Source organism: Zootermopsis nevadensis, unplaced genomic scaffold (genome assembly GCF_977971745.1).
Source record: "Zootermopsis nevadensis isolate Lab colony 2312 unplaced genomic scaffold, Znev_1.0 Znev_ptg000009l, whole genome shotgun sequence".
NCBI classification, from domain to species: Eukaryota; Metazoa; Arthropoda; class Insecta; order Blattodea; family Termopsidae; genus Zootermopsis; species Zootermopsis nevadensis.
This window is the reverse complement of record NW_028259141.1, coordinates 3119993-3138728: the sequence shown is the minus strand read 5'-3', so window position 1 is coordinate 3138728 and position 18736 is coordinate 3119993. Positions and strand designations below refer to the sequence as shown.

Genomic DNA, 18736 nt, shown 5'->3' with positions numbered 1-18736 from the left:
ACCAAGGAAGTAAAAGCAAGGATAGCCATGGCCAAGGCAGCTTTCGTCAAGAAGAGGATACTTCTCACTAGCAAGTTGGGCTTGGAGATGAAGAAGAAACTAGTGAAGTGTTACGTATGGAGCAGAGACTTGGACACTCAGGAAGAAGGAACAGAAATACCTGGAGAGTTTTGAAATGTGGTGTTGGAGAAGAATAGAGAAGATCAGGTGGACAGATCGAGTGACCAACGAAGAAGTATTGAGGAGAGTCAACGAGTAAAGAAACATTCTGAAGGCGATTACACGAAGGAAAGCTAACTGGCTGGGACATATTATGAGAAGGAATGGGTTACTGAGTGATATCATCGAAGGCTAGGTTGAAGGAAACCGAGGACTGGGAAGAAGACTGATACAGCTAACTGACGACCTTAAACAAGGAAAGAAGATGACGTTCCAGGAATTAAAGCGAGAAGCCGAGAATAGGGACAACTGTAGAGCTCTTTTTGGGGCAGAGCAATGGACCTGTCGTAAGACAGAACACTTAATAAAAAATAATACGCTTTTGACTTGACTGTCATTTATAAGATATTGTAAGTGCGTCATATTGTGATTTATTAAGTATTAAAAATATATTAAAATTGGCCGTCAATCACAATATTAATTAATTAATTTTAATTATCTTATATTGTGATTGACGGCCAATTTTAATATATTTTTAATACTTAATACATCACAATATGACGCACTTACAATATCTTATAAATTAACCTAACCTAACCTAAACTAATCTAACCTAACCTAAACTAACCCTTGGGCGTATATGTCAGTAAAATCTAGTAACGCTCGGGCATTTAAATCGTCGCTAGCCATATAAGTCAATGCAGTGCACGCCCGGCTGTTAGCCTAATTCCTGCAGCCCATAAGTATGGAACTAATAACGACTGATATATGATGTTTGTAGTTTATCTGTTGCGAAAAGAATGCTCTCTCTGTTCATATAGAACTAGCTTTGTATTTCATGCGGCTGGGACGGTCAATCTAAATATAACTGCGTGATCTCAAAAGTTATCGGGACTTGCCTCTCAACACGTGGTGTTTGTTTGTGAATGCAGTTTATTCATTTTATCAGTGTCTGGAAGTATCAAATGATACAGCCATAATTCCTGGAACTAAAGTGAGAGGAAAAAAAGTCGTATCTGAAGCATTCGAAACTGCTCAATCTCGCTTTACTTATGCATTTTGCATGTACAGGTTTGTCCGAAATAACAAAATTTTATCAACCCTATACTCAGAAGTATATCAAAGGGAGACTTCTTAGAAAGAGACGGTTGAAAGCATCACTGTATAATGAATAGCTAACCTTCAGTTTCCCAGACAGCTGATAGTCTGGCGTAAAGGCACATATTTATGACACAGAAAAGAATGCAACAGCCTCCGATACATTGCGTAGTGTGCATTAAACGCGAGAAAAGGATAGAATCTATTTATTGGTGTAATGTTGTGTTTTGATTGACGTTTCAAGTTCTGTCATACGAAACTCAACGTCTAATCCGCATCGGTCATTGCTCACACACAAAGCGTTCTTATTATAAGGTGAGATTATAAATCCAAATATTTAAGAGGATTTCAGTGAAAACACATAATTATATCTCACATAGTTCAAACGTTATGATAAATAAAGTGTTTTAGAGCAAAATATAAATGGCCATTCAGACGCAATTACCGCGGCTCGAGCTCTGTCGCGGTATTTAAATTTTCCGCGTCAAAGGTCTAAACTAACCTAACCTAACCTAACCTAACCAAACCTAACCAAACCTAACCTAACCTAACCTAAAATAAACCTAACCTAACCCAACCCAACCCAACCCAACCTAAACCTACGCAACCCAGCGCATACTAACCTAACTACTAGTTACTTCTAACTTATTGCATTGTAGCTAAGAATGATCGAGGCGTACGTGACATAAGGCAGACGTGACGAAACGTGACATGGTGGTCACGCGTGCTGAAGCAAGACATAGCGTGACTTTGCGTGACTTGCGCTCACGTAGTGACGAAAGATCATCATAACTGTCGAATTGTGACGAAGATTTACAAAGCCTGAGGAAACGTGACTAAGTGTGACTAAGTGTGACAAAGCGTGACGAATCGTGACTAAGCGTGATTTACTGTAAAGGCGTGACGATATGTGGCCAGAGAGTGGAAATATGAATAATTTGAACAAAGCGTGACAATGCGTGACAAAGCGTGGCGAAGCGTGACTATGCGTGATTTACTGTAGAGGCGTGACGATATGTGGCCAGAAGAGTGGATATATGACGAAATTTAAGAAAGCGTGACAATGCCTGACAAAGCGTAACGAAGCGTGACTAGGCGTGATTGACTGTAAGTGCGTGACGAGATGTGGGCAGAAAAGTGAAAATATGACTAATTTGAACAAAGCGTGACCATGCGTGACATAGCGTGACAAAGCGTGACTAGTCGCGACGTACTGTAACGGCGTGACGAATTGTTGCCATAATTGTCAAATCGTCACAAAAATTGTCAACACATCACCGATCATAATAAAATACACAAACCTAACCTAACCTAACCTAACAACTTAACCTAAACTAACCTAACCTAACCTAACCCAACCCAACCCAACACAACCTAACCTTACGCAACCCAGCGCATGCTAACCTAACCACTAGTTATTTCTAACTTATTGCATTGTAGCCAAGAATGACCGAGGCGTACGTAAACATAATGCAGACGTGCAGAAACGTGACATTTTGGTCACGCGTGCTCAAGCGTAACATAGCGTGAGTTTGCGTGAGTTGCGCTCACGTAGTGACGAAAGATCATCATAAGTGTCGAATTGTGACGAAGATTTACAAAGCGTGAATAAACGTGACAAAGCGTGACGAAGCGTGACTAGGTGTGATTTACTGTAAAGGCGTGACGATATGTGGCCAGATGAGTGGTAATATGACGAATTTTAACAAAGCGTGACAATGCGTGACAATGCGTGACGAAGCGTGACGAAGCGTGACTAGGCGTGATTAACTGTAAGTTCGTGACGAGATATGGGCAGAAGATTGAAAATATGACTAATTTGAACAAAGCGAGACCATGCGTGACAAAGCGTGACTAGTCGTGACGTACTGTAACGGCGTGACGAATTGTTGCCATAATTGTAAATAGTCACAAAAATTGTCAAAACATCACCGATCATAACAAAATACACAAACCTAACCTAACCTAACCTAACCTAACCTATCCTAACCTAACCTCACCTAACCTAACGTAACCTAAACTAACCTAACCTAACCTAACCTTACCTAACCTAACCTATCATAACCTAACCTAACCTAACCTAACCCAACCCAACCCAATCTAACTTTACGCAACGCAGCGCATGCTAACCTAACCACTAGTTACTTCTATCTTATTGCATTGTAGCCAAGAATGACCGAGGCGTACGTGACATAAGGCAGACGTGCCGAAACGTGACATGGTGGTCACGCGTGCTCAAGCGTGACAAAGCGTGACTTTGCGTGACTAGAGCTCACGTAGTGACGAAACATCATCATAACTGTCGAATTGTGACGAAGATTTACAAAGCGTGAGCAAACGTGTCTAAGCTTGACTAAGCGTGACGAAGCGTGACTAGGCGTGATTTACTGTAAAGGCGTGACGATATGTGGCCAGAAGAGTGGAAATATGACGAATTTTAACAAAGCGTGACAATGCGTGACAAAGCGTGACGAAGTGTGACTAGGCGTGATTAACTGTAAGTGCGTGACGATATGTGGACAGAAGATTGAAAATATGACTAATTTGAACAAAGCGTGACCATGCGTGACAAAGCGTGACTAGTCGTGACGTACTGTAACGGCGAGACGAATTGTTGCCATAATTGTCAAAACATCACCGATCATAACAAAACACACTAACCCAACCTATCCTAACCAATCCTAAGCTAACCTAACCTAAACTAACCTAACCTAACCCAACCTAACCAAACCTAACCTAACCTAACCAAACCTAACCTAACCTAACCTAACCCAACCCAACCTAACCTTACGCAACGCAGCGCATGCTAAACTAATAACTAGTTACTTCTAACTTATTGCATTTTAGCCAAGAATGACCGAGGCGTACGTGACATAAGGCAGACGTGCCGAAACGTGACATGGTAGTCACGCGTGCTCAAGCGTGACATAGCGTGACTTTGCGTGACTTGCGCTCACGTAGTGACGAAAGATCATCATAACTGTCGAATTGTGACGAAGATTTACAAAGCGTGATCAAACATGACGAAGCGTGACTAGGCGTCATTTACTGTAAAGGCGTGACGATATATGGCCAGAAGAGTGGAAAAATGACGAATTTGAACAAAGCGTGACAATGCGTGACGAAGCGTGACTTGGCAGTCTATCCTCTCCCATTCTGACCACATATCCTGCCCATCTTAACCATTGTGATTATTATAATTATTATTATTTATTTGACTGCAAATGGGTTTTTACCCGGTGGCAGTGATCCTACAATAAGACACAAAACAATAAGACACAACAAAACAATAAGACACAACAGAACAATGAGACAAAACAAAGCAATGAGACAGAACAAAACAATAGGACACAAAAAACATAAGACACAACAAAAACAATAAAAAACAACAGAACAATGAGACAACAAAACAGTAAGACACAAAAACATAAGACACAATAAAAACAATGAGACACAACAAAAACAATAAGACACAACAAAACAATGAGACAACAAAACAACACACCACACTCAAAATAAAAGAACTCATAATATTACAAAACCATATAACCTAAAGTACATAACTTAAAAATTCAACTAGACATAAGATAGTAACAGTAATGAATTACATACGTCATGAACTGATGCACTCACATTTCTTCAGGACGTTCTCTACACTTCACTACACTTATGAAGCCTTCCCATCCTCACCCCACTTTACCCCCCTTCGCTGCACCCACCCATGTATTCCCTTCACTTCACCTCATTTATCACTTTTCTAACCTTCTTCTTAAAGCACTTGGTTTACAGGAGAGAGTCCTTAAAACCTGAGCAGGTAGCCGGTTCCAGAGTTGGATGGTCCTATTTACAAAGGAATATTTTCCGATATCTGTTCTTTGCTTTCTGCTCCTAATTTTCCGAATATGATCGACCCTGCTCAGATAGTATGGCCTTTGCAATCTTTCACCTATAGCTTTCCATGCCCGTTCTCCCGTGTTCGCTTTGAAGAGAGCACATATACGTGCTAACTTTCTACACTGTGCCAGGGTCCCCCAGTTAGAATCGCTCCTATGATATGCAAATCTACATGCTTTCTTTTGCACCCGTTCTAACGCATTTATCTGTCTTTTAATCTATCTCACAACGTACTCATGGTGGATCAATTCTTCTAACTCCGCATTATATCTAATTCTATACAATCCATCATTATTCTTTAAGGGGCCAAAGATTTTTCGTAAAATGTTTCTTTCAAAGCACATTAACTTGCTTTCTACTTGAGATGTGAGTTTCCAAGGTTCTGCCAAATAAGTTAATACCGGTCTAATGAGTGTCTTGTACAGTCTTAACTTTGTGGTCCTGGAGAGAATTTTAGATTTAAACAGTTTTATTCTGCATAATATTTACTGTTTCCAGCTTGGATCCTGTGTTTGACTGTCTCCTCCTCCTCTAAGTTGTTTTGATGAGAATTCCTAAGTAAATGAAGGTGGATACTTTTTTAAGTCAGTACGTGCCCAATCTCAAATCTACAGGATTCCTTTTGGGCACTAATCTAGACATTTTCATATACTTCGTTTTAGCTCTATTGATTGACAGCTCGGTTTCTCTAGACTTGTTATCAGTTTTTAAAACAGTATCTTTCCGGTCGGCAAGGATTCAGGATTTTATCACGATGTCATCGGCATAAGCAAGTATCTGAGTTGTTTCGTAAAATATACTCTGTCGTTTTTGGAGTGGGCCAATAATATCATGTAAAACTACAATAAAGATCAAAGTGGATAAAGCATCCCCTTGTCTCACTCTAGTTTCTACTCTTATAACTGGCGAAACTTCACTTTGCACCATAACTCTAGCTGTTGTATTCTCTAGAGTAATTTTAATCAGTCTTATTAACTTTCCTGGAAAGCCAACTTTCCTTAGTGCCTCACTGGTCCTTACTCTATCCAAACTATCAAACGCTCGCTGATAATCTATGAATAAAAGGTGTAGATCTACATTATACTCATAAACCTTTTCCATAATTTGGGATAAGGTGAAGATATGGTCAAGATTAGATCTACTTACACGAAATCCGCATTGATGCTCCCCCAGCACTTCTACCATTTTTGATGCTTGCATGTTCAGGATATTAGAGAATATTTTACATCCAGTATTTAAGAGTGTAATTCCCCTGTAGTTATTACAATCCATTTTATCACCTTTCTTATGAACTGGGAAAATAATTCCACATTTCCATCTACTGGGTATTTCCTCTTGGTCTCATATTGTACATACTATCTGGTGTACTCTGTTCCCAAGTGCCTCTCCCCCATTCTTAAATACCTCTTTAGGGAGCAGATCTTCTCCAGGTGCTTTATTATTATCGAGCTTCAGAATTGTGCATTTCACTTCTTCCAGCGATCGTCTTTCTAGCTCAATTTCTATGACTTGAGGCTGGCCCTCCTCTACAGTATCTATGGTATTAGATTTATACAGCTCCTGGAAGTGTTCTGCCCATCTTTCTAGACATTCATTTTGATCCGAAAGTAGTTTCCCATCTTTATCCTTACATACTTGTAATCTTGGTAGATATCCAGTACTGAGATTCCTAACAGACTTATACATTTGTCTTATGTTACCCTCTGCCTGATATTCTTCAATTTTCTTTACCATTTTCTCCATCCATGCAGGCATGTTATTTGCTAGATATTAAAATTTAAGCATCAGAATTTGCATAATTGTATTAATAATAGTCAATGACAGACATCGGTGTGTATAAAGATTTCTTTCTGGGTTGTTGCGCTGTGTTGTCTGGTCGATGTTAACCAACATTTCAGAGGTCGTGCTGCCTCCGTCATCAGGGCGAGACAGCATGACCTCTGAAACGTTGGTTAACATCGACCAGACTACATAATGCAACAACCCAGAAAACAGAAATCTTCATACTCACTGCTGTGAAAACCTCAAATCTTACATTGGTGAGTATAATTGTCCAAGTAAAGTAAACTTCATGGTGACAGGAAAAATCGCGAAATCGAATCCAATGCCAGATTTAATTCGTAATTTCTTGATGTTAGCGTGGTAACAGTTGTATGTATTGCATGCTGTTTGCCCTTCAGCCTAACATATTCCCCGACCAAAGGTCATAACCAAGATTAAAATTCTAATTTTGATTATTTTAATGTTGTTTACACAGAAAAACTGCTCCAAGTGAGGAATTATATTATAGTAAAAGAGTCGAAGGTTCCTCAACGGATCGGTTAATGCCGTTTAAGAAAATGATCGCTGTTTACCCTGAGAATCACACGAAACCCACAAATACACAATTAAGGGTTATTAATCGTGAAATCAGGTGGTACACATACTTCCCGCAAGACTCTTAAGGGTTCTAACTTGTTCATCAAGATTCTCGGCTGCTAAACATACCTTGTCGTTCTAAACATTCAAATTTCTAATTGTTTACTGGAATATTAAATTGCAGTCAATTTTTACCGTAAAAAGCAAAAGTCAGTCTAAAATTAATTGAAATTGTATTAAAAAGAAAGAAACTAGCTTCAAGTGTTCATAATTATTAACAAACATATGTAAATGTGTTGATAAATAATAATAATAAAAAAAAACAAGAAAAATTCTTTACCTCTCTCTTCGTTCAAGGGAGGGGAACTAGATGTCCACCAGCAATAAACAATCGAAATGATAAAGCTCAGAGAGTGTAAAGACGCACTTCTTCTACAAGCGATTCACAGCTCAGTTCTATTAAGACTAAGAAAACCTGATTGTTGACGACAATACTTACTAATGAGGTACAACAATGTCAACGAAAATTATGACGTAACAATTTCAATTGTTATGCCAATATTGTTACAGGTTTGGTTTATAAATTCCAATTTTCTTACATTTTTAGACACGCACGTGTTCGTATAGAAATTAAACATTGTCATTCAATATTTACATTGTTGGTAGCTGAAAATAAAACAAAGAGATTTACTCTGTTATAATTTAGTCACATGCCATTCTTCCTGTAATAAATCAATAACTAATATTAAATGTGTTCTCTATAGGAAGGAAATATATTTAAAAATAATGGGAAAAGACACGAACAAATAATTGCAAAATTGCTGAGGTACTTGGTACAGTACAACCACCTTATAGCATCTAACCTTTAAAATTTCAATAAAACGCGAGCTACACGACTGGTCCGGACCTTGCCGAAAGCCCAAATCCCTTGCTAGAGTGACGCACCTCCATAGAAACACCCGTTACTCCCCTTTCTAACCATTGCTGTTCCAGGTGGACCAACGCACCTCTGGCTTGGGGTAGGGATTATACATCCGCCACTGCGATTCCTGTTGTCAAAAGCACTTCGCTTGCCAGACACCAGTCTGCATAGCACACAACCGGATTTACAACTTAAAGTCCAGTTCGTGACCGTCTCAGGTAGCCTTTCCGGAATTGAACTGACAAGGGAATGGTTAGGTTGGTCATGCCGAAACCTCACCTGAAATTTTGCTCATCTACAGTGCCCATCTAGTAACGATTGTACACAAAATTTCAGCTGCTGATGCGCTGTGCAAGGGTACGAAAATATTGCTCAAAGTTGGTATGCATATTTAAAATTCGCGCCACAGCGAATGCGCGTGACAGCAGCGCGCCATTCACCGGTACATTGCAGCGGAGGGCGTGGGCCAGGCGCTGAGAGGGCAGTGAAAGATTAGTCTCGGGGGAGCTAGAAGCGTAACTATTGTTTGCGCGTAGTAGAGAAGGTGTTTTAGTGACATTGTGATTACCTGATATTTCAATGCAATGTGGAAGGCTGTCAACGTTATGCGACTTGCAATGCAGGTCTATGAAGGACGCAATATTACAGCCAAACTGAATATTTGCTTCAAACATTCCATTGATGCTTCACATTTCTGTCACAATTATAGTGCATAATTTTGTACATTATTTTTTGTACGTATTCTGCGAGCGCTGCTTGATTCCTAATATAAAATATACTAGAGAAATACCGTCAAAAATAGCAATAGCAACAATCTTTTGAAATCCATTCCCATTCATTGCACATTACACCCCAGACTCGATGAAATTTTATGAAGTTAATTCCATAAATTTTCCCTTCCCTGTCGCAAAAAGAAAATTCCGTTTTTGTTAACAAATATTAAACTCAAATGCAAGCGCAGTGCTGGTGGATTTAAAACTGTATCTGCAATTTCGTAGTTCAGTGGAGGGTTCAAAGAAAGAATAACTAAACGCTTTCATTGCATTTCAACGATGGGTTCATGTCTCTTACCCCCTAAGCCATAGGCTAATCCTCCAGACAGAAGACATTCATTAGTCAATAATTCAAAACAACAAAATATGTAACTGTAAAAGTTTCCCTGAAAAGTATTGAAGCCTAAGTGGATGCATGCACCTGTCCAACTTACAACAAAAGGGGTGTCCAAGATATAGGGTATTATGGACATGTAAAACTGTAGGATATTCGCCGGTTCCAATTAAAAATGTCCAATATATAAAACTGTACTAACATACAGTAAAACCTCTCACATAGCAGCCATGGATGAGTGAACAGTCTTTTGTTTCCACAAAGCAACACATAAAACACCTGCGTATTATATACATATAGATGGTTCCTATGTACTTGTACATTTAACTACGCGCGCGCGAGAGAGAGATTTATCAAGCCCTCCGCTGCAATGTACCGGTGAATGGCGCGCTGCTATCACGCGCATGCGCGGCGAAGCGAGTTTTAAATATACATACCATACACATAGTCTTCATAACCTTATCGTTCTCGGGGTCCCAGGATCCCGACGAACCGAGAACGAATGCGTCAGTTTTAGCTTCTTGAAATCGCCCACACAGGACCCTGGCTCTATTTTCCTGTGTCTAAATTCTTTTACGGCGTGTAATCTATTCTCAAATGGCACTGTGACGTCGATGATCATTGCTTTATTACGCAAGTCTGGCCTCAAATGTCCCTGTACAGTCACAATCGAGAACTTACCTTCAGCTGCTTTCTTAACCCTGCTTACCACTGCGATGTGTCTTCTGCCTCGTGATCTGGAATCGAACTGGCAACCCTAGTTATTCCCGGAAACAACAAATTATCTTTTCATGTTCTTCAGCGAGAGCATCTCACCTTTTTTCAAATAGCACAGAAATGTTGTTTGTCGTCTTTGGCATTGACTAGTTCTGGCATCAAAGCTTCGTTCTCTGTTTCTTGCTCTGTGCTATTGGTGGACCCCGCGTACAAACTACTGTTATATTTTCTGGTTATTTAACTACCTCACACTTTCACTTACAGCGGTTAATTACGAGTTGCAGGGCTTAATTAGTTGCACATTTGATTACCCACCTGGAATTAGCGAAAAAGCGATTTCCAAGAAAATACAGTAACAGCAACTGGAGAATTGTCATAAATCGTTGATAAACGATAATGACAGATAAACATAAAGCTAATAATGAGTAGTTTAAGGTGGGCCGATTCCGGAGGTACTGCAATACCGGGCCAACCCGTGACAGAGGTGGAGCAAGCTCCTAGCACTCCGTCATTTTCCAAAAATCAGTTTAATATTCTGGTCCTGCGATGCAGGACGTATCAGATATTAAGATGATAAGAGAACAGATATTGATCTTAGCCAAAAGGCCGAGAAGCGATGTAGTGTAGAGGACAAACACACACCACAGATTGTCAAGAGTAAACAATTAGAGACACGCCTGGTGCTGCATGCCTCTAGCGGCGGGCAACTCACTGTCCTACTGGCCAAATCAGTCAACCAACAGAATTAGTAAAATTAACTGTAGTAATCCTGCTTCCCAGCTTTAACATTTAAGGAATTTTACATTCTCTCACTACATTTTAGTATTAACAAATGCAGAGTGACTCCCTTCAACTCCTATTTTAACAATGTCTTCTAATGTCATATGCTGAAATGAAATGGGATAACATCACTTAGTTACATTTGACAGTGAAACATGCACACGTTATATTTGATATTTCTGTTGGTTTCTGTCTTTCACCCCATTGTTGGCATTTATTTATTATTATTATTATTATTCAGTGTTCTGTCTTACGACAGGTCCATTGTTCTGCCCAAAACGAGCTCTCCAGTTTTCCCCATTCTCAGCTTCTCATTTTAATTCCTGGAACTTCATCTTCTTTCCTTGTTTCAGATCGTCAGTTAGCTGTATCAGTCTTCTTCCCAGTCCTCGGTTTCCTTCAACCTGGCCTTCCATGATATCACTCAGTAACCCATTCCTTCTCATAATATGTCCCAGCCAGTTAGCTTTCCTTCGTGTAATCGCCTGCAGAATGTTTCTTTGCTCGTTGACTCTCCTCAATACTTCTTCGTTGGTCCTCGATCCGTCCACCTGATCTTCTCTATTCTTCTCCAACACCACATTTCAAAACTCTCCAGGTATTTCTGTTCCTTCTTCCTGAGTGTCCAAGTCTCTGCTCCATACGTAACACTTCACTAGTTTCTTCTTCATCTCCAAGCCCAACTTGCTAGTGAGAAGTATCCTCTTCTTGACGAAAGCTGCCTTGGCCATGGATATCCTTGCTTTTACTTCCTTGGTGCATAGGGCGTCCGTCGTGACTATGCTTCCCAAGTACTTGAAAATCTCCACATTCTCCATCTGTTGGTTTCCAATTACAACGTTCAAGGTTCTGCTCTCGGCGCTATCCTCAATACCTTTGATTTTTCAATGTTGATTTCCATTCCATATTCTCTACCTATTTCCACTAACTTGTCCATCATGTTCTGTAATTCCTCCTGTTCCTTCGCCAATACTACTAAGTCATCTGCATACTTTACAGTCTTTATCACTCTTCCTTCAATTTTGAAGTCTCCTGTTCCCTCCAGAGCTTCCTTGGCAAGCCATTTCCCGTACAGGTTAAAAAGAATTGGTGATAAGCAGAATCCCTGTCTTACACCTCTAGCAATCTCAACGCTGTTGGTGTCTCCTGAGTCCAGTCTCACTTTGACTTTTTGCTGCATGTACAGGTTTTTGATTAGTCTTCTGTCTCTCCAATCAATTCCAATTCTCTGTAGGATCCTCATTAATTTATTCCATTTTACTCGATCGAAAGCCTTCTTCCAGTCGATGAAGCAGGCACATACTTCTTCCTTGACATCGAGAACTCTCTCTGAAATTATTCTCATAACTCCGATGGCATCTCTGGTTCCTCTTCCTCTCCTGAATCCAAATTGGTCGTCTCCCATCACTTCCTCTATCTTCTTTTCTAGTCTTTTAGTCATTATCTTCGCCACATGTGAGATTAGGCTGATGGGCCTGTAATCGCCGCACTTCTTGGAATTCTTTTTATTCTGTAATGGAATCATTGTTACTTCCAGAAAGTCCTTGGGCCACTCACCGGAGGTGTATATCTTGTTAGCGAGTCTAGTAAGAACCTTCACTCCTTCCTCTCCAAGTTCTTTCAATAAGTCCGACGGGATTTCATCATCTCCCATAGCTTTTCTCCTTCTCATATCCTTTATGGCCCTCTCTACCTCGCTCTTCAGTATCTCTGGACCTTTGTCGTCCTCCTCTACTTCTTCTTCCGGCTCCAATTCCATCTCCATCTCATCCGGTCGAATGGCCTTGTCATAGAACTCTTCAATATAATTTTCCCACACAGCTTCTACTTCATTCTGGTCACTGACTATTTTTCCTGATGGGTCTTCTATTTTCTATGTTCGAATTCCTTTGTTCTCTTTCCATCCTAGTTCTTTCGCCTTTGCATACATCATATCGTATCTACCAATTCTCTGGAGTGTCATTATCTCATCACATACATCGTTGATGTAATCTTCTCTCGCCTTGTCTGTTTCTCTTCTCAGTTCGTTGTTCAGTCTTCGATATTTCTGTCTTCCCTCTTCACTGTTGATATTCTTCCATCTCCTCCTCTCATCCATCTTATCGAGCATAGCCTGTGTAATCCTTGGTATCCTCTTCATCCTACCAACCTTTTCTTCTAGTGCCACTGTTACGCACTTCTTGACATTCGTCCATTCGTCTTCAACGCTTTCGCCTTCACTTTCACTTAATTTTCCTTCAAATTCTGCTCTTACTTCGTCTCGTGCGCTCTCCAGGTCCCATCTCTTCTTCCACACCCCCTACTCCTGATTTTCTTCATTCTGGTGCTGACGTTTGCAACTAACATATTATGATCCGAGTCGATGTCCGCTGCTGGCACTGTTGTCACATCATTTACGCTATTCCTAAATCGTTGCTTCACTAAGATATAGTCTATCTGGTATCTGCTCCTGTCTCCTGGGATGCTTCTTGAGCCAGGTGTTGGTGATTACCAGTCCATTTCTTCGGCTGAAGTCAACCATCATGTCCCCCCTCCTATTCCTTAATCCCAGTCCATGAGGGCCGACAATGTTATTTCTGCTCCTTTCCCCACGACACTGTTCCAGTCTCCCATTATTATGGTTTGCACTTTCCCTCTTCCTTCTATCCTGATGATTTCTTCTATCTTCTCATATATTATTTACACTTCTTCATCGTCATGATCCGATGTTGGCATGTACACCTGCATTATCAGAATATCCACTGGTTCTGCATTCAACTTGATATACATCAATCTGTCACTACACGCTTGCACGTGATCCAATTTTGCATCACTATTCCAACACCTCTTTCAGCACTCTCACCTCCCGAGTAGTACATATGATAGTTTCCAGACTCGAAATCACCTTGATCCCTCCATCGAACTTCGCTGACACCCACAATATTTTTATCCATTTCGATCTTCAGATTTTCCAGTTTTCCTCCCTGTGTTAGTGTACTGACGTTCCACGTTCCAATGGTGAATTTCCTAAAAGCATTCTCCTGTCAGATAACTTCTTCCGAGACAGTCCTTATCGTAGCCAAAAGGCCGAGAAGCGATGCAGTTGTTTGGCGTCGCGACGCTGAAATACATCATCTGACGCATGGCGTCCGCGGGTACTGCAAGAAATACTTGTAATTTCAAAAACATTTTTGGTGTCATCCGGCATTTTCACGTTACGGAACGCAAGGCAAGGGCTTGCTGTACCGTTTGTCAGAGGGATACGACCAATAATATCTTATTTCTATCAATTATGTCAATATTCTTAATCCTTTTGTACACTTTCACCCAGTCTGACATCTAGTGGGAATTTGTGAACTTCTGTCTCTCTCTGTCGCACACCACTTCCGCCGCGTGACAACAGAACTCCAAGGTTCAATAACAGATGGTACAACTAAAGCTGAAAGAAAGAGAAAAATCTCGTACACACACTTATTACGCCAATATACGTAATTAACATCATTCTGCTATCGTCGCCACAGTCATTTAGCAGGTCAGTAAAGTGGTAATAGTCGGCAGTTGGCCGATTCCAACCATCAGGCTATCATCACTCAGCTTTTCAGCGGTTTTCCTCAGTACCTACAGAGTGCCTCTCTACCTCGCCACCTGCTTCATCACCGAGCGTCGTTTAATAATCTTATAACTAGTCTCGTATTTTCAAAGTTCCAGAAGGCTGCACATTTTTCTTGGTGCCCTTGTCGGAGGTGAATACCCATTCTATACTGCCTTGTTTTTTGTATATTGAGGGAGTTGTAAAAATGTCGAAAATCCCCGTTTCGTAATACCCTACACTCTGTCAATTTAATCTAATCATATCATCTGTCTACAATAAATACCTAATCACGCAGCGGTAGATTGGGTAACATCATAGAACGCATTGTTAAAAATAGTCACTTTAAGAAGTGTAGTGTAACAGTCCAAATTACACCTTCTGCTGATGTAGACTTAATCATACTGTTTAATTTCTTATCATTCATTAACTGGAATTTATTTTAGTTTCCTTTTCAAAATTGTAACTTTGTGTGATGTTTGGAATGTTGTACTGGGATAGATACTACCATTTCATGGCATCTACCCATTTCGTTAAGATACAGATGTGCGAGGACCTTCGAGGCCTGGAAGTTTTAGTTTTGACATGAATGGGTAATAATTTGCCGTGAATTGGGTGTAGCCCCATGTGTCACACTCTGACATTTATGGCTTCAGTATGCCAAAAGTCAGTCATTGATGGAACATACTGTTGCACACATAATGGGACCTTTGGCTAACGAAGGCAATCAAGGTCATTGTTCGAACACACTGCTGTACGATAATTATCTCGTATGTAAGATTTGAGGTTTTTACAGCGGTGAGTATGAAGATTTCTGTCTTCTGGGTTGTTGCGCTGTGTAGTCTGGTCAATCTTAACCAACGTTTCAGAGGTCATACTGCCTCCATCATCAGGGCGATGAGTATGAAGACTTCTGTCTTCTGGGTTGTTGAGCCGTGTAGTCTGGTCGATGTTAGCCAACGTTTCAGAGGTCATACTGCCTCCATCATCAAGGTGATGAGTATGAAGATTTCTGTCTTCTGGGTTGTTGCGCTGTGTAGTCTGGTCGATGTTAACCAACGTTTCAGAGGTCATACTGCCTCCGTCATCAGGGCGATGAGTATGAAGATTTCTGTCTTCTGGGTTGTTGCGCTGTGTAGTCTGGTCGATGTTAACCAACGTTTCAGAGGTCATACTGCCTCCGTCATCAGGGCGATGAGTATGAAGATTTCTGTCTTCTGGGTTGTTGCGCTGTGTAGTCTGGTCGATGTTAACCAACGTTTCAGAGGTCATACTGCCTCCGTCATCAGGGCGATGAGTATGAAGATTTCTGTCTTCTGGGTTGTTGCGCTGTGTAGTCTGGTCGATGTTAACCAACGTTTCAGAGGTCATTCTGCCTCCGTCATCAGGGCGATGAGTATGAAGATTTCTGTCTTCTGGGTTGTTGCGCTGTGTAGTCTGGTCGATGTTTACCAACGTTTCAGAAGTCATATTGCCTCCGTCATCAGGGCGATGAGTATGAAGATTTCTGTCTTCTGGGTTGTTGCGCTGTGTAGTCTGGTCGATGTTTACCAACGTTTCAGAGGGCACACTGCCTCCATCATCAGGGCGATGATGACAGAGGCGTATGACCTATGAAACGATGGTGGAAATCTACCATACTACCCAGCGCAACAACCCAGAAGACATCCACCTTCAGTTATCTAGTAGCTTACAAGTTCCAAGTAATTTTGAAATTTTGCAAAAAAGTTTAGATCTGTTTTGCAGTAATTAATGAACTGTTGGATCTAAAAAAGTGAACTTCATTATAGCGAGAAAATATAATAATAATGATGTTGACTTTCAGCATAAAAACACACACAAGGAAAACCCCCGAGTTGCCTAGACCACGGCCTTGCCCAACACAAGTTATAAATCCAGACACCGCCGGGAATCGAACCCGGGACCCCAGAATTACAAGGCCAGCGTTTTAACCGCTAGACCAATAGCCTCTGCGTCCTGACCGGCTCTGGGGCCCACCCAGACTCCTCTACAATGGGTACTGGGGGTCCTTTCCCGGGGGTAAAATCGGCCGGGGCGTGATGCTGACCACTCACCCCATCTGATGCCAAGGTCAAGAAAGAGTAGGAGCTATTACCTCCTCTCCCCGCAAGCGCCTTTACGAAACGTAGCGGGACAAACTTTACTTTTACTTTTTATTACTTGAAGTATGATTTTCAACATAATAGACTATATTACCCATTTTAATTTAATTTTTTCTAAGATCCAACACCTTATGTTTGTATTTAAATGTTCCCTATCCCATGTCAAAATCAATCAGTATGTCATCCTGGTTCCACCAGAGTCCAGATAGCAATCAGATATTTAATAGCACCCCTTCCTAGTTTTTGCATCTGTAAAACAGATTCTCATTTCTTTTTCCTTCTTCAAACATAAATATACTACAATTTTTGGGTGGGGGGGGAATATAAAGGCTCAGTATCTGATACTTATCAAGACATTTATGAACTATGTACTTCTGGGTACATGGCATTAAAAAGTAAATACGCGTCTCCTATATAACTATATATTTGAAAACACAACACAATTAAACATAACTAACTAATTAACTAGATGGCTTACCGAACCCGAAGGTTCATCACCAATTTAACAAAAGCCCTCCACCGGTCCCTGTCCTGGACCAGCAAAATCCAGTCTCCTTCAACTCTTATCTCCCATAGATCTCGCCTGAGATTATCCTCCCATCTACGTCTAGGTCTCCCCAGCGGTCTCTTTCCCTCAGGCTTCCCAACCACATCTCTTGTCCCATCCATGCGCGCTACATGCCCCGCCCATCTCATTCTTCTCGACTTAATCACCCTGACAATATCGGGGGAGGAGTACAAATTTTTTAAGATCGTCATTGCGTAGTTTTCTCCAAACTCCATCGTCTTCTTTCCTAGGTCCAAATATCCTCCTCAACACCCTATTCCCAGACACCTTCAATCTGTGTTCCTCCCTCTGAGTGAGAGACCATGTTTCGTACCCATACTACTACTACTACGGCGTAACAGCCCAAAATCGAGCCCTAGCCTCCTCTATCTTCTTCCTCCAATTCTCACTATCCAACGCTATCCTCCTCCGAGCTGCTGTTCCAAGGAGATTTGTGGAGTCAGTCGTCACTGCATCCAGACATCTACCTTTAGGTCTTCCCACTGGCCTTCTCCCATATATTGTTCCTTCCAATATTTTTTTGGGTATCATATACTCTTCTATCCTGTAGACGTGTCCAGCCCATTCCAACCTTCTCAGTTTAATTTAATTTTAACTTTTATATAGTCTATATAGCTCATGATTGAAACGTATCCTCCACTAAGAGTTTTCCTGTACTGGTCCAAAGATTCTTCTCAAAATCTTCCTTTCAAGTGCGCCCAGCATCATTTTTGTTTTTTTTGTCAGTGTCCAGAGCTCACTTGCATAGCAGAGGATGCTCCTGATGATGGTCTTATATATCCTTATTTTATTGCTTTTATGTACACAATTAGATTTCATAATCCCTTTTAACGCAAAATATATTTTATTTGTTGCTGTTATTCTACTTTGTACTTCAGTCAACTCATCATTATTACTTGTCAGGATTGTTCCAAGATATTTAAATTCTTGCATTCTTGGAATATCTCGAATGTCATGTTAGGCTCGATCGTTATTCTTTGTCTATTTCTACTTTGTATCATCCATTTAGTCTTCCTTTCATTAACATGTAACCCCATTTTAGCAGCTCCTAATTCCAGCTCCTAATATATATTCCATCTAATCCTGGTAGCGTTCCACCGAGTACATCGAGGTCTTCGGCATTCTTATATAATAATGTGCTATTGAGATTCCCCTTGGTCTGTTTAACAACCGAGTGCAGAGCAAGATTAAATAACATTGGTGCTGGACCATCCCCTTGTTTAAGTCCCGATCCAACTTCAAATAGATCTTAACCCGGGCCTTGGAGCCAGACATAGTCATCTGGACCAGTCGTACCATCTTTGGATGTGTCCCTTGTTCAGCCATGATTTTATAGAGTCCTTCTCTACTTATGCTATCATACGCCGTTCGAAAATCAATAAATAGATGATAAAGATTCAGATCAAATTCCCAAAATTTTTCGGCTGTACCTTTCACCGTGT

The 18736-nt window shown here is 40.8% G+C and overlaps 1 non-coding gene across 1 annotated transcript; it reads right to left on the bottom strand.

Moving 5' to 3' along the window:
* Window positions 1-10685: 10685 nt before the first annotated feature.
* Window positions 10686-10873, bottom strand: LOC147874338 (U2 spliceosomal RNA). Its single transcript, XR_015534374.1, has one exon. It is a non-coding gene; the product is annotated as a U2 spliceosomal RNA (small nuclear RNA).
* Window positions 10874-18736: the final 7863 nt, after the last annotated feature.